Source organism: Trichosurus vulpecula, chromosome 4 (assembly GCF_011100635.1).
Source record: "Trichosurus vulpecula isolate mTriVul1 chromosome 4, mTriVul1.pri, whole genome shotgun sequence".
In the NCBI taxonomy this organism is placed as follows: domain Eukaryota; kingdom Metazoa; phylum Chordata; class Mammalia; order Diprotodontia; family Phalangeridae; genus Trichosurus; species Trichosurus vulpecula.
In genome coordinates this window covers 214,103,292-214,117,807 of record NC_050576.1, presented here as the reverse complement: position 1 = coordinate 214,117,807, position 14,516 = coordinate 214,103,292, and the positions used below count along the sequence as shown (strand labels likewise).

Here is a 14,516-nt window from a genome sequence, read left to right as displayed (position 1 = left end):
AACTTTTCATTTTTTTAACTGGTACCAAATAGTTTTGATGATTATTGCCTTGTAGTATGGTTTGAGATTGACTACTGTTGGCTCCCCTTTTTTTCCCCATTTTTTTTTCATTATTTTCAAGATCCTTGATATTTTATTTCTCCAGATAAACTCAATTGCTATTTTATCTAGTTTTGTAAAGTAATTCTCTGGTAGTTTAAATGGCATGGAACTGAATAAGTAAATTCATTTATGTGGCACTGTCATTTCTATTACATGGGCACAGGGACAAACAATAATCAATTAGTATTTCTCCAATTATTTCGATGTATCTTCATTTCAATAAAGAGTGTTTTGTAACTGTGTTCATAAAATTTCTATGTTTATCTTGGTAAATGGACCCTCAGATATTTTATACTATTTCATATATTCTATAGTTATTTTGAATGAAATTTCTCTTTTTATCTCTTCCTGTTGGTTTTGTTGGTAATATACTGGGGGGCTGATACTACTTTGCTAAAGTAATTGTTTGAGTTATTTCAACTTTTTTCTATTTCATTATTAAATCTCTAGGGTCTTCTAGGGTAAGAGGCAGCTAGATGGTACGGTAGAGTAGTGGGCCTGGAGTCTGGGAGAACTAAGTTAAAATTTGACCTCAGTTCAAATGTGGCCTCGGACATGTACTAGTTGTGTGACTCTGGGTAGGTCATATAACCTCTATTTGCCTCAATTTCCTCAACTGTAGGTTGGAGACAATAACAGCATCTGATACCTTGCAGGGTTGTCATGACGCTCAGATGAGATAATGTTTGTAAAGTGCTTATCACAGGAACTGGTACATACTAGTAGGCACCATATGAAAGTTTATTTCCTTCCATTCCCCCTTCTCTAAATAAATCATTTAATCAAAAACCCCATTAATTTTATCTTTTTGCTTAGACATTCTTTCAATGTCTTTTTCTTGTCTTATTGCTATAGCTGACATTTCTAGTACTATGAACAAATAACAGTTGTGACAATGGACATCCCTGCCTTTCCTCTGATCTTACTTGGAAAGGATTCTATCATTTCTCCATTACAAATAATGCCAACTCTTAGTTTTAAAGAGCTAAAATTTGCCATATTAAACAATGGTCTATTGGTTCCAATGCTTATAAATATTTTCAACATAAGGAGGTGTTGTATTTTGTAAAAACTTTTCCTGTATCTATTCAAATAAAATCACAATTATTTTGTTATAAATGGTATATTGTTCTAACACTGAACCAATCTTCAATCTTTTTGTTATATTGTTGTAGTCTCTTTACTAATATTTTAGTCAATATTTTTGCATTAATATTCATTAGATACTGACATATGATTTTCTTTCTTTACTTTATATCTCCTTAGTTTGGGTACCATACTTATCTCTTAAAAGTAGTTCTGTCAGTTCTCCCTAAATCTTGTTAACCTTTCCTTTAAATATTTAGATACTATACCATTTGGTGCATATATATTAAGTATTGACATTATTTCATTATCTCTGATGCCTATAAGTATAATAAGTACAATGTATATAAGCATACACAAAATGTAATGTTTGTCTTTTTTAGCCATGTCTATTTTTATTGTTGCCTTCTCTGATGTCACCCACAGGACATCGCAACTCACCTGTAGGACATTGCAACTCTAATTATGATAGCTGTGTTGCTCAGTAATTGTACCAAAATTAACCTGTTTTGGTTTTTAATTTTTAAATGCTTGTGAAGAGACTTTTTTTGGGAAGGAACAAGAAGCAGGTGATTCTTTTGGTAAGTATGAAATAAATGAACACAGCATTGGATACAAAACTCAAAAAAAAAAAAAAAAAGAGAAAGGATTGTAAATTTGCACCCACTTTAGAGAGAACCCTGATCACAAGTGCCATTTTTGCCAAACTCAAAATAAAATTAGGTATCAGTTCGGCTGAACTAGCGCAAACCAGCTGAATCTCACCTCTGGTTATAAGCCTTTATCTTTTGCCTTTTGGAATATTACATTCCAAGAGTTTATTTCCTTTAGAGTAGTTGAAACATAACCTTGTGTAAATCTGGTTGTGGTTCTCTGGTGTTTTCACTCTGTCTAGAATTGGTCTATGACATTACTAGGTTTTTTTTTTGGGGGGGGGTTACTTTTAGTTTTGTTGATGTATTTTGTTTTTACATTATAAATATTTACAAATTACACCCACTTTGTGAGATATCTCTTGTAACAAAGTAAAACAGTTAAGTAAAACTAATAATACAATGACCCTTATTGGAAAGTGCAGGAAACATTTCCTATCTGTGGCACTCCTCTCCGATCTGTCAATTTTTTTTATTAATTTATTTTAAACTTAAACACTAAAACTTAAATACATAAGAAAAAAGAAACATAATATAAACTTAAATACTAAAACTTAATACAAAATAAGAAAAGAAAAAAGCATTGCCATGTGCCCAGCAGAACATAAGAGAGGATGCAAAATATACAGCAATAAATTTCCATTTCAAGAAAACCTATGTAATAAATACTACACATTGTGTTCAGAGCTGTCCATCTTTTCTTTGCTTCCTTTTAAGTTTTCTTTTGTTCTCTGCTGCGTATCTTGTACTTTGTTCTTTTTTCTCCTTTCCTCCCTCCCTTCCCCCAAGAAGGCTACAATTAAGCTTGAATACACACACACACACACACATATATATTGTACATATACACACACATACTTACACTCACATATACATATATATATATATTTAGATATCTATAATCATACTTACATATAGACATACACATTCATATGCATCTATGTAAGACCATACTATACATGTTTGTCCTTTGTTTCTGAGGGTGGATAATACCTTCCTTGATAAGTCCAAGTCTTTCAATATTTTTCTAAGTCCACCAACTCATCATTTCCCTAATCTTATACTGTCTAGTTATTTTAAATAGTCTAAGACAATATTGATTAATATAGTTGACATAGTGTAGTTTCCCTATTTTTCTCTTTTGATTAAACCTATTTTAGCTTTAACTTTGTCTGAGATCATGATTACTGTCTATGCCTGCTTTTTTTCTAATAAATTCTACTGGTCTTTATGTTTGTGCGTATCTATTATTTCCTAAATACTTTACTTCTACTTTACTACTATCTACTTTACCTTGCCCTCCTATTACTTAACCTACACCCTGCTCCAAAGATCTCTCCCTTATCCTCTCCCCCCACCCTCCTTTCCCCTTACTCTCTTGCTTCTATCTGAATTTAGAAGACTTTTATAGCTTTCCAAATATATGTTATTTCCTCTTTATCCCATTCCTGTTAATATAGACACCCTTCTATAACGCTCTATCCTATTCCCTCATCCTCTTATTTCTTTTTAGCCCAGATCTGATGTGAGTAGCGTTCCCTCTAAAAATCCCTCCCTTATCCTTTCCCTGCTCCCTATTCCATTTGCCTTCTTTCTTTCTGAATTTTATATGCATTGTTCCCTCTTTAACCCATTTCCGATGAGAGAAAGGTTCCAGAACTACCAGCCCTCCTGCCCCATCTAATTCCTCTGTATCTTGCACCTCATTTAAATATTTACTCTTTTTACCTTTTCCTAGATGGTATTACTTTTTAGAATCACATCATACTCAGCTCTACCCCAATCTTTCAAACTACCCAATTACTAATTACAATCTTAGACATACAGTTTACATTTCCTCATAAGTAAACAGTCTGTCCTTATTGAGTCCCTTGAAATTAGTCTTTGATGTTTGCCTTATATTTTTCTTGGGTCTTGTATATCAAATTTTTTTTATTAAGTTCAGGAGTTTTTGCAATAAAAACCTGAGTGTCCATCTTTTTTTTCCATTTAGGATTATGCTTATCTTTGCTGGGTCTACTTTTTTAAATGAAAAGAAATCTATTTTCTCTCCCTCTCACCTCCCACTCTATTATAAAAGAAAAGAAAAAAATTTTTTTAACAAATACTCATAGTCAAACAAGACAAATTTCCCCAATGGCTGATTTAAAAATATATGTTTCATTATGTACCCTTAATCCAACACCTATAATGACTATAATGCATAACATGTTTGATCACTGGTGTTCTAGAATCATAAATGGTTACTGAATTGATCATAGTTCTTATAGCTTTCCAAGTTGTTCGTTTTTATTATTGTTATCATTATATAAATTGTTCTACTGGCTCTACTAATTTCATTCTTTATGTAAGTGCCCCAAATTATTTATTTATATAATAATATAAAATATAGTTTATACTATACAAAAACATCAGTTACTGTTTTTCTGGCTCTGCTCACTTCATTCTGTACCATAAAAGTCTTTTTGACATTATCTACTTTCTCATTTCTTGAAGCACAACAGTACTCTCTTGCATTCATATACCACAACTTATTTAGCCATTCCTCAATTGTTGTATATCCTGTTAGTTTTTAGTTTTTTTCCACCACAAAAAGAGTTGCTATAAATATTTCTGTACATAAAAAATCTTTTTACCACTCCCTGATCTCTTTTGCAGTGATAAATTGGGTTAAAGGACATACACTACTTAGTAATTTTTCTGTATAATTTCAAATTGTTTTCCAGAATGATTGTACCCAGCTACAGAACCACCATTAATGTGCCTGTTTTCCCATAGCCCCTCCAACATTTATCATTTTCCTTTTTTGGCACCTAGGTCTTACAGTGGATAGAGAACTGGATCTGGAGCGGGGAAGACCTGAGTTCAAATCCAGCCTCGAGCAGTTACTAAATGTATTACCCTGGGCAAGTCACTTAACCTCTGAATGCCTCAGTTTCCTCATCTGTAAAATGGGTTTTTTGTTTATTTAGAAAGGGAAGGCAGGGCAATTGGGGTTAAATGACTTGTCCAAGGTCACACAGCTATTGTGTCAAGTATCTGAGGCTCAATTTGAACTCAGGTCCTCCTGACTTCAGGGCCAGTCCTCTACTCACTGCACCACCTAGCTGCCCCCTCATCTGTAAAATGGGTATAATATTAGCACCTATCTTCCAGAGTTACTGTGAGGACAAAATGAGATGATGTTTGTAAAGCTCTTTGCAAACTTTAAGTCACTTATAAATGTTATCATTGTTAATATTATCATTATTTTCATCTTAGACACTCCGATGGGTATGAGATAGAAACTAGAATTGCTTCAATTTGTGAATTTGCATTTTTAAAATTAGTAGTGATCTGGAGCATTTTTTAAAAAATATGGCTGTGTTTAGCCTGGGCTTCTTCCCTTGAAAACTATCTGTTCATATCCTTAGACCATTTACCATTTGGGGAATAGCTTATTTTCTCATAAATTTAAATCAGTTTCTTGTATAGCTTGGAAATGAGACCTATATCAGGGAAACTTGTTGCAAAGACTTAGTTGTTTCCCTTTTAATCTTAACTTTCATTAGATTTGTCTGTGCAAAACTTTTTAAAATTTTATGTAATCAAAATTACCTACTATGTCTCCTGTTTCTTGTTTGGTCTTGAACTCTTCCTACCCACAGATCTGATAGGTAATTTTTTCCATGTTTCTCTAATTTATTTGTGATGTGACCTTTTATATGTAGGTCATGTATTCATTTACCATGGCTTGAGTTGGCTTCCCTTGTGTGAATTCTCTCTCAGCCTCTACCAGGTTCTATTTGCTATCTTTTTGTGGAGATCTTGATTGGACAGAGGTTACTTCTGTTACTTGTTAGTTTTTTTCTTTTACTGGGGTATGCGTAGGTTATCGGGGCTCCTGTGTAACCTTCATATCAGCATCTCAACTGCACATGTGAGAGGAGGGAACAGGAAATGGACTGGTCATCCCTGTTCTAGTCATTGCCGCTAGTTAAGGGCAGTGTGGGAGCTAAAAGCAGTCAGATCTTTGAAGTTTGTTATCCATGGTTACAGCATGTATACTGCCAGCTGGGTGCTGATGGGGGCTGCTGGGTTGGGGAAGAAGGCGGCCAGAAGTGGGGGGGTCATTTGGATTTGCTCTCCAAATGACCTCTACTCTACCAGCTCTGGCTCCAACTGACCTCCTAACTTCTCTATGCAACAGACACAGCACTGGGAATTTCTCAACAGACTCCTGCAAGACATGTGACATTCCAACTAGGAATCTGGACAAAACTTTTACATAGGTTCTTGCAACACAGAGGACACTTGAAATTTTCCCAGTGGATTACAGCAATACATTAGGATAACCTAAATGGAGGTGTGAACTCATTCCTCACTAGGACAATCAGGCTAGCTTAAAAAAAAATCAAACTCAGAAAAGACCCACTAAAGAACTGTGGGGCCCCCTATAAGTAATGAAGTATCTGGGGTTGGTTACTTGGGGCTTTCAGGCCATTAGGCAAGCTTTATCCACAAAGATCTTAAGCAAGCTATCTGAACTTACATCATAAAACTTAAAAGTTAAAAAAAAATAACATGGATGACCTCCCACAGTATATCTTAGACAGGTAAAAAGACTTTGAACATGGATCCTCTAACATAAGTATTTTTACTTACTTATAAATTATATGAATGCACCACTATACTAAAAATTGCACATATCATAAAATTTAAAAAATGGAAGCTGAAGGAGAGGCAGTGTAGCATCCTGGATAGAGAATAGGCTTCGAAGCCAGTAAAATCTGAGTTCAAATCTCACTTCTAACATTGGCTGTGTAACCCTGGGCAACTCATTTAACCTCTCAGTGTGCTAGGTAACTTTCTAAGACTCTAAGTTACAGAAGAGGTACCAACTTGCATTGCTGGAGGAGATTTCTTCAGTTATACCAATGAAACCACAGGTCCAGTCCTTATTCCTCCTCTTAAAGATGAAACAATATTTGATCCTAGAATCAGTAGGAACCCCTCGCCAGAATATATTTGAAGGAAAATGGTCAGACCTGCACTTTAGGAATCTCAGTTGACAGCAGTAGGGAGAAGAGACTGGAGAGGACAGTCTTGAATCAGGGAGACCAATGAGAAGACTATTACAATAGTCCAGGCAAATGGTGGTGAGGGTCCTGAATGAAGGGTAAATGGAGTAAATGGAAAGAAGGGGACAGATGTGAGAAGTCTTGAGGAGGACAACATTTGGCAAATAACTGGATGCATATGTAGGGTGAGTTAGCATGACAAGTCCGGTATGACTGAAGCTGTCAACCTTGGTGACAAAAGTATGGTGCTGCCCTTGATGGAAATAAGTTTGACGCACAAGAATGGCAATATCTACTAGCATTTATATAGCACTTTCAGGTTTGCAAAGTGCTTTTACAAATATTATTTCATTTTATCCTTACAACAATGCAGGGAGATAGGTATTATCTCCATTTTATATGAGTGAATAGCAGGTAAATGACTTGCCCAGGGCCAAACAGCTACTACATGTCTGAGGCTGGATTTGAACTCAAGTCTTCCTGACTCCAGGTTCAGTGCCACCTAGCTGTAATAAGAGATGAGATGGCGACTGTGACATATCTATCTCTATTCATCCTGTGGACCTTACTCCATCTTACCCAAAATGAAAGTTTAGGATGGAGGGGATCTTATTCACTATTTTCTCTAGGCTACACTCCTAACTCATCTCCATAGGACTTTTGTATATCATGCCAAAGAAATCTTTTCACGCTGGCAGCTCACTCAACCTGTATAATGCTTCTAACATTGGAAGTAACCTTAGCCCCTTCAGCTTCTCCCCCTGATTGGCTGGTTCCTTCTAGAAACTCTATTTTAAGGAGGAAACCTAGGCCAATCATATCTTTGTTTCTCTCAAGGCTGTTTTCCTGACTCATTTCCAAAGGACTTTATCTACCATGTCCCCAGCTGACTCCTGACCCCTTTTAACTCCCCTTTGTATTCCCCCATTAGAATGTAGTAAGGTCCTTGAGAGTGGGGACTATCTTTCTACCCATGTTTGTATTCCTAAGGCTTAGTACAGCGCCTGACACCTAGTAAGTACTTAATAAAAGTTTGATGTTGTTGATAGCTACTGCTTGGAATTCAGAACTCATCGGTTGAGAGGCACCTATTGGAGCCATGAGGTGATTGTAAGGCAGTCTGTAAGGACTCTGGGGTAGACTGGAAAATTTTGCCTGCACAGATTCTTCATGTGCCTGAGTTGTGGTTATATTGCAGTTGCACTAAGGAGTCAATTAGGAGCCAGAGGAGGTCAGCAGTATGTGTGTATTGGGGATATGTCAGTGGAGGAATTGGGCAGGGTGGGAGAATGTTGAAGGTGAAAAGGAGGTAGTGTGGTTGTTGGATACAAGCCCACAGTTGGCTATCAGGGAGAGGGTACAACACATCTTTCCATCTTCTGACTGTTATTCACAGATCCTTTGCAATCACACCACAGTCCCCTTGAAGCTATGCCTTGGTCTCCACTTTGGACACCACAGTTCTGGGCAAAATGGTAGTCACCAATATTTTCGGGATGCAAAATATTTCCTCATGTCAACTTCCATACTTATGAAGGCACAGTAATAAATATATGTGTTTATATGTGGCCAGGCCCAAGATAAGACCCTACCACTAGATTTCCACTTCCCCGCCACAGGATCTTTTCCAGCCTGGGTCCAGGTACTCCAGGATATGAACTTGCCACCTGCCTCTTGGATTCTAGGATCAAATGATTTTCATCTTTAAGAACAGGAATATAGACTGGACTTATGATTTCCATAGTATGGACAACTTCCAGGTGAATAAATTTCCTCCATCAATGCAGGTTGGCACCTTCTCTGTAACTTATAGTCCTAGTTACCTATAGCAGGAAGAGGTTAAGTGACTTGCCCAGCTGCACACGGCCAGATGTGTTAGAGGTGGGACTTGAATTCAGGTATTCTTGGACATTCTCTCCTCTAGGACAGACATTGGTCTCTCTTGATCCTCTGATGGTGAGACCATTCCATGCCACATGTGCTAACTGGGGATATTCCCCAGAGTTTGAACTGTAATTCAGAAAGACCGAGTATTTGGGCTTATTGCCTCAATACTCTCCCCACCCAAGTCCATCCTTCAATAAGCTGCCAAGGGGATTTATCTAAAATGCAGTCTTGACTAGGTTCCCTGCCCCCAATAACACTAGTGCCTCCTTACCACCCCCAACATCAAATATAAAGTCCTGTGTTTGCCACTTCAAGCTCTTTCTGTCCTGGTCACATCTAACCTTCCCACTTCTTCTACACATTCCACAAGGCAGCTGCATGGGCCTGCTTGCTGTTCATGGTACATGGCTCTCCCTCTTCTGTCTTTGTGCCTTGGCACTGATTGTTCCCAAGCCTGAGACACTCTCCTTCCTCGCCTCTACCTCTTAGTTCCCCTGGCTTCCTTCAAGACTGAGCTCAAAAACTAACTTAGGCAGGAGGTTTTTCCAAGCCCCTTTTGTTGCTAGTGCTTTCCCTTCTAAGATCACCTTCTGTCTAATCTGCCCCCATGAAATCCAAAATCTCCATTTAAGGAAGGAGCTCAGCTCACAGCACCTCTTCACTTCTCACCTGGCTGTACTATTTTGGAACTTCTCTGATTTTTCCAGTATGCCCCAGCTCAGGGAGATTCCCTAGCTGTTCCTCTCCCCTACCTTTTTTTTCTTTTAGCTTCCTTTTGTGTGTTGTCTTCCCCCATTAGACTGTAAGCTCTTTGATGGCAGGGGCTGTCTTTCCTTTCTTTCGTATTTGTATCCCTAGTGCCTATCACAGTGCTTGACACATAGTAAACACTTAATAAATGTGTATTGACTTACTGAAAAACAAAACCATAACACCCCCCAAAACCTTTGGTTTGTATATCCTATGTGCCAAGTCCTAGAGAATGAGAATTTTTTTGTTTCTTATTTCCTGACATTTTCTGCCAAAGACTCAGATATGGAATTTGTTATTGATTTTGCTTTTTATGTAATTGACCCTTAATTTCTTTTTTGTGGGGAACCAAGCGGGTTCTCTGCTCAAGAGACCCTGATCAAGGTATCCAAGAATTAAGTCACAAGGAGCAAGGAGCAGAGCTTGTTGAGGTAGAAAGGAACAAGCCCCCAGGTAGGTGGAACACAACATTTCCAAGTAGTTGACCACTTAACTTTATAATAAGGGAAAAGGGTAAGAGCAAAACAGCTGAAAGGTGGGTAGAATCTCTCAGGAAAATGCAAGCTAGCTTCAGATCAATGAGAGAAGTGGCTAACTGAGTCTTTGGTTTACTAACGTAATGGGTGACAGAGATGTTTGGAGGCATTTGGCTAGTCTTTGTGTGGAAACTCCAATCTGCTTAAGCTATAGAAAATGGATTTTTGGGTGGGGTGGGGTGGGGAGGAACATTTAAATTTTGTAAAGTCTGATCACCAATTCTCAGATCTTTAATCCCCTTTCTTCTAGATTCCTAACTTTTAAAACATTAGCTAGAGAGAAAATGGTCTCATGGGGCACTTGATGAATGGGGCAGTACCTCAGATGTAGGAGAGTTTCCAGAGTCTTCTTCTTTGCTGAAGACTTTGCAAAGCAGATTGTATAAATCTTCTAGATGGGAAGGGTAGCTTCTCATAATTCATTTTCTCTGTTCTGTTTTCCTGTCCCTTTCAATTAGCTTAACTTGTTCTGTACCTAGAGACTTTTCTAAACCAGTTCTTCCCATCACTTCTGAATCAACATCCAATCATTAAAAGCTGTCTGGTTCTGTCCTTCATTGGCCTCCTTAGACCTACCGCAACCTGCCTTTGCCCCTGTGTGTTGAAATGGGGTTACAACTTATGTACAGCCCCCACTCTGCTTATAGCTATCACTGGGAACTTCTGACTACCCCTGACGATCAAGATGATCACTGATAAGTGATTATATTGTTCAACCTCAGACTCTACCACCTGTGATTCACTGAAATCTATCAGGCCATGATAGATGGAAGTCCTTTTGGAAGGGCTAATGAAAGGACCATGAGCTTCTCACTTTGTACTTGACTCTGAAAAGCATTTACTTGGTCTGCAGAGGTGTAGAAAGACAAGGTGGAGGGGAAGGATTATTACGTATTGTTCAGATATCATTAGGTTGGTTAACCAGTGGTTTTATTAATGTCATTATTTTCTCTCTCTCTCACTCTTTTGGCAGACAGGCTGGATGGGAACTGATCTTCCACATATACATGGGCATCTTCACGAAGGGTAGAAAGTTTGTGTCTGGGGGGCAACTCTGGGATCTTGGCAGGAATTTCCTGTCTCTGATTAAAGATGGATAACTTTTCTCAAAGATGGATAACTTTTCTATGCTGCCAGCTGAATGGAGAGAAGAGGCTCTAGGGGGAGAAAACTCCAAACACTTTTGGGATATTCCCCTTTGACTTTAAGAGGATAGGTGAAAAATTGAAAGGATTAGAAAAGCTAATTTGTTTGGAAATTCCTGGGTTCTCCAGAGATGATTTCTGTTCCCTTCTCTTATGAACATAGACCAACTTGTGGAATAGCCCTTTGAGTAATATAAATCATATAGTAATAGGCTATTTCCCGTCACCTTTCATCCAGTGATAACACTGCAAATCTCAAAAGTGTCAATGTAACCAATTTCTGTAGTATTTGCCTATTTTTATAGATGGTGAAAGGAAGTGTACTTTGGTGCCAGAAGAAAACTTGGCAAAGACTTCAAGATCTTTGATGCTGCTTCCCCCTAATATCTTTAAAATTTTTTTTCCCTCTTACTACACTCCAGTAATTTTCCAATCTCATCTTTGCTCTAGTTTAAAAATTTCCAAATACACACTTGCTAGCTACCATATGTAGAACTGGTACTTAGTATAGTGACCTACATTTACTGGGTAGTCAATAAATATTTACTGATGTCTGAATATAATTTGGGAGCATCAAGAAAAGACTATTTGGGAGTAAAATTCAATGTATGTATAAAATTTAATATACTTTATCATTTTCTGTGTACTGAGCTTCAAAGAAAAATGTCAGTCTATCCTTGCTGCTAAAATGTGTTATTTAAAACAAACATACCTGAAAAATACTGACAAAGGAGCCCTAAGCACCTTAGAAGAACAGCCTCCTGGCACCTGTTTGTGTTCAGTTTCTTTCCTTCTGATCCCTATCTGTGTCCTACATTTTCCATTACAGCTTGAGAGAAAGAAGTGAATTTTCAAGAGAGGTCTGAAAGAGAGGGTGACAGCTAGCCAAGGGAAGTACAGGATCATTCTAGAATGGATGAATGCCAGGATATAGAGAAGGAAAAAAGCAACTGAGCTATAGGTCTAAGATCATAGTTCTAGAGCTATGATCATATGATCCCATGAGCCTGGGAGGTGAACTTTAAGTAAAAGTCAGTGATTAAATGATTTAACCAAGCTCACGTAAATGACAGAAGAAAGACTTGACCTCAGATTTTCTACTTCTTGGTACAGTATGTTTAATTATAATATTTTGGGTGTCCACCCTGGGAAAGGCAATAAATTATCTGTATTAAAGTCATATGTCCAGAAAATAGCAAATTTGTTCTGTAACATCAACTGAGATATGCTAGAGAAAGGACAGATAAAAATGATTTGTTTAGCCTTCTAATTATAGAAAACCATAGGTCTAAAAACTATCTACATCAAAGAAGATACTCAGTAAGGCTATATTCTATAAAGAAGCTTTTCTGGGTCTTCTGGTGATGAGCAGATTGGCCTTAACTAAAAAGCTCAATGAGCTCAATGAGCAGATTTAATAAAAACAAAATTAAGACTGTGTAGAGCAGAAAAGGTGTTATTCTCATTCTTTCTTTCCCCAACAAACTTTAAATAGCTTAGAATTTATGGTTTTATTTGTGATTTCATTTTGTATTTGAATGTTTTTGCTTTCATAGACTCAAGAAACTATCTTAGATTCCAATTCCAAAGATAGGATCTTGAAAGTTCCTGTAAGACATCTCAGGAACCTGAATCCCTTATAGTTTTTAAAAGTGGGGTTTTGAGTTACTGATCCGATACTTTCCTCTGCTCCACTGCAACCTTAAGACTTTGACAACAAAAGTTCTTGAGTAGTCATTCTGCAATAGGGCTTAAGAAGGCTTTTGTTTCAGGGAGCAATTGGGAGTCAATGCGAGGTACAGCAGACATATCAGTCTTCCATTGGGAAGTAAAGAGTCTAGAGAGCTTTGAAGAATCCTCTAAATCTTTTGGTATAGCACTTGACAATTTTAAAAAGGGAGTGATCTGACTAGAGTTGGCCAGGCAAAGTGCCTGTTCTGCTCATCAATTAGGGGGTTAAATTATGCTCATTTTGGTTGAAGTATGACTAAGAATGAAGCAACATTTAACAGGCAGATTACAACTCTCTTGGGCAGAGCTAGCTTCCAACCATGCTTAGATAAACTGTAATTCTTTCTAAAGAAGACATTAGCCATTTTACTTTGCCAACTGCCACCATGTCAAAACTCCTTTTTTCAGCTTGAAAAGCAAGCTATTAAGATCACATGCCTATTTCAGCTCGACTGGATGGAAAGACAAAAAGATTAAATTTGTACATCAGGTAGAAACAAACATGACTTTTTCTGTAGCTTTCAAGTTCCCAACCAAAAGCATCTTTCAATTCAGTACGACGAAAATGGATCAGAAATCCTGTAACCAATGATTCAGATAATTGATAAACCCTGAGATAACAAAAAACAAAGAATCTGGCTTCCAGAAGCCTAGTACAAGGTATTTAGAATTGCTTATTTTAAGGACTATGAGAAGGTAGTGATAGTACTCTGGTTTGACTCTGAACAAAAATGGCAGGGGTAGGTTTTCCAGGGACATTATTAAGAAAACTTCAGAGAAACATTTTAAACCAAGAAATCAGTTTTGTTATGTATTAAGTTACCAGGAATTGATAGCCTAAGTTTATACATAAATTTAGCAACACCAAGGCCAGGGCTCTGGGAATCTGGTCAGCTTCTTCCAGTCCTTAGAGGAGTTTAATAGGAGAAGCATCATTCACAGAGCCATGGCCTGCGATTAGCAAGATGATTATAGGTCATACTTCCCAACTTCTGGATAAGTTGCTCAATTCTTGGCCAGAACTAGGAAGAACCAATAGCTTTAGAGCTAAAAAAAAATCTCATAAATAATTCCTGAGCATACCATGTCTATCATTACAGGTTTTCAGAGATTTGAGAAGTCAGTGGATCTCTGTATTTTCTTTCCATCCAAATTAGATCTTCTAACTGGGCTTTGTGACTTTTCCAGAGTCAAACTAAAACAAGAATCTGGTAGAAATCAGCTTATCCATACTGTTTGTAGCTCAAGCCAATCAAATGTTAAAACTAGATTCCAACATCTTTTATGTTTATAAAATTGCTATCTGCTTCTGAGTTATGTCAATCTATGCAAAATTAATTGCTTTCTTCATGTGGTTTTATCTCTTGATTTTGATACACTGAGTAATTTCCAGATTCTGGAGGGCAAATAGCTAAGTCAATCTATTTGATTTGCATTTGCTTTTATTAGTTTTCAGATTCTAACTTGTATTGAAGGCAATTTTTTGGGGGTGGGATCATTAGCTGGACACTAGCACTTACTGGTAGTAGGGGAGGGAAAAATATTTTTAAACATGTGAATTATGGG

At 37.3% G+C, this 14,516-nt stretch overlaps 1 protein-coding gene across 1 annotated transcript in view; it reads right to left on the bottom strand.

The window, feature by feature from the left end:
- CCDC57 (coiled-coil domain containing 57) overlaps window positions 1-14,516 on the bottom strand; it is a 312,170-nt gene that overhangs the window by 25,501 nt on the left and 272,153 nt on the right. The window lies entirely within an intron of this gene.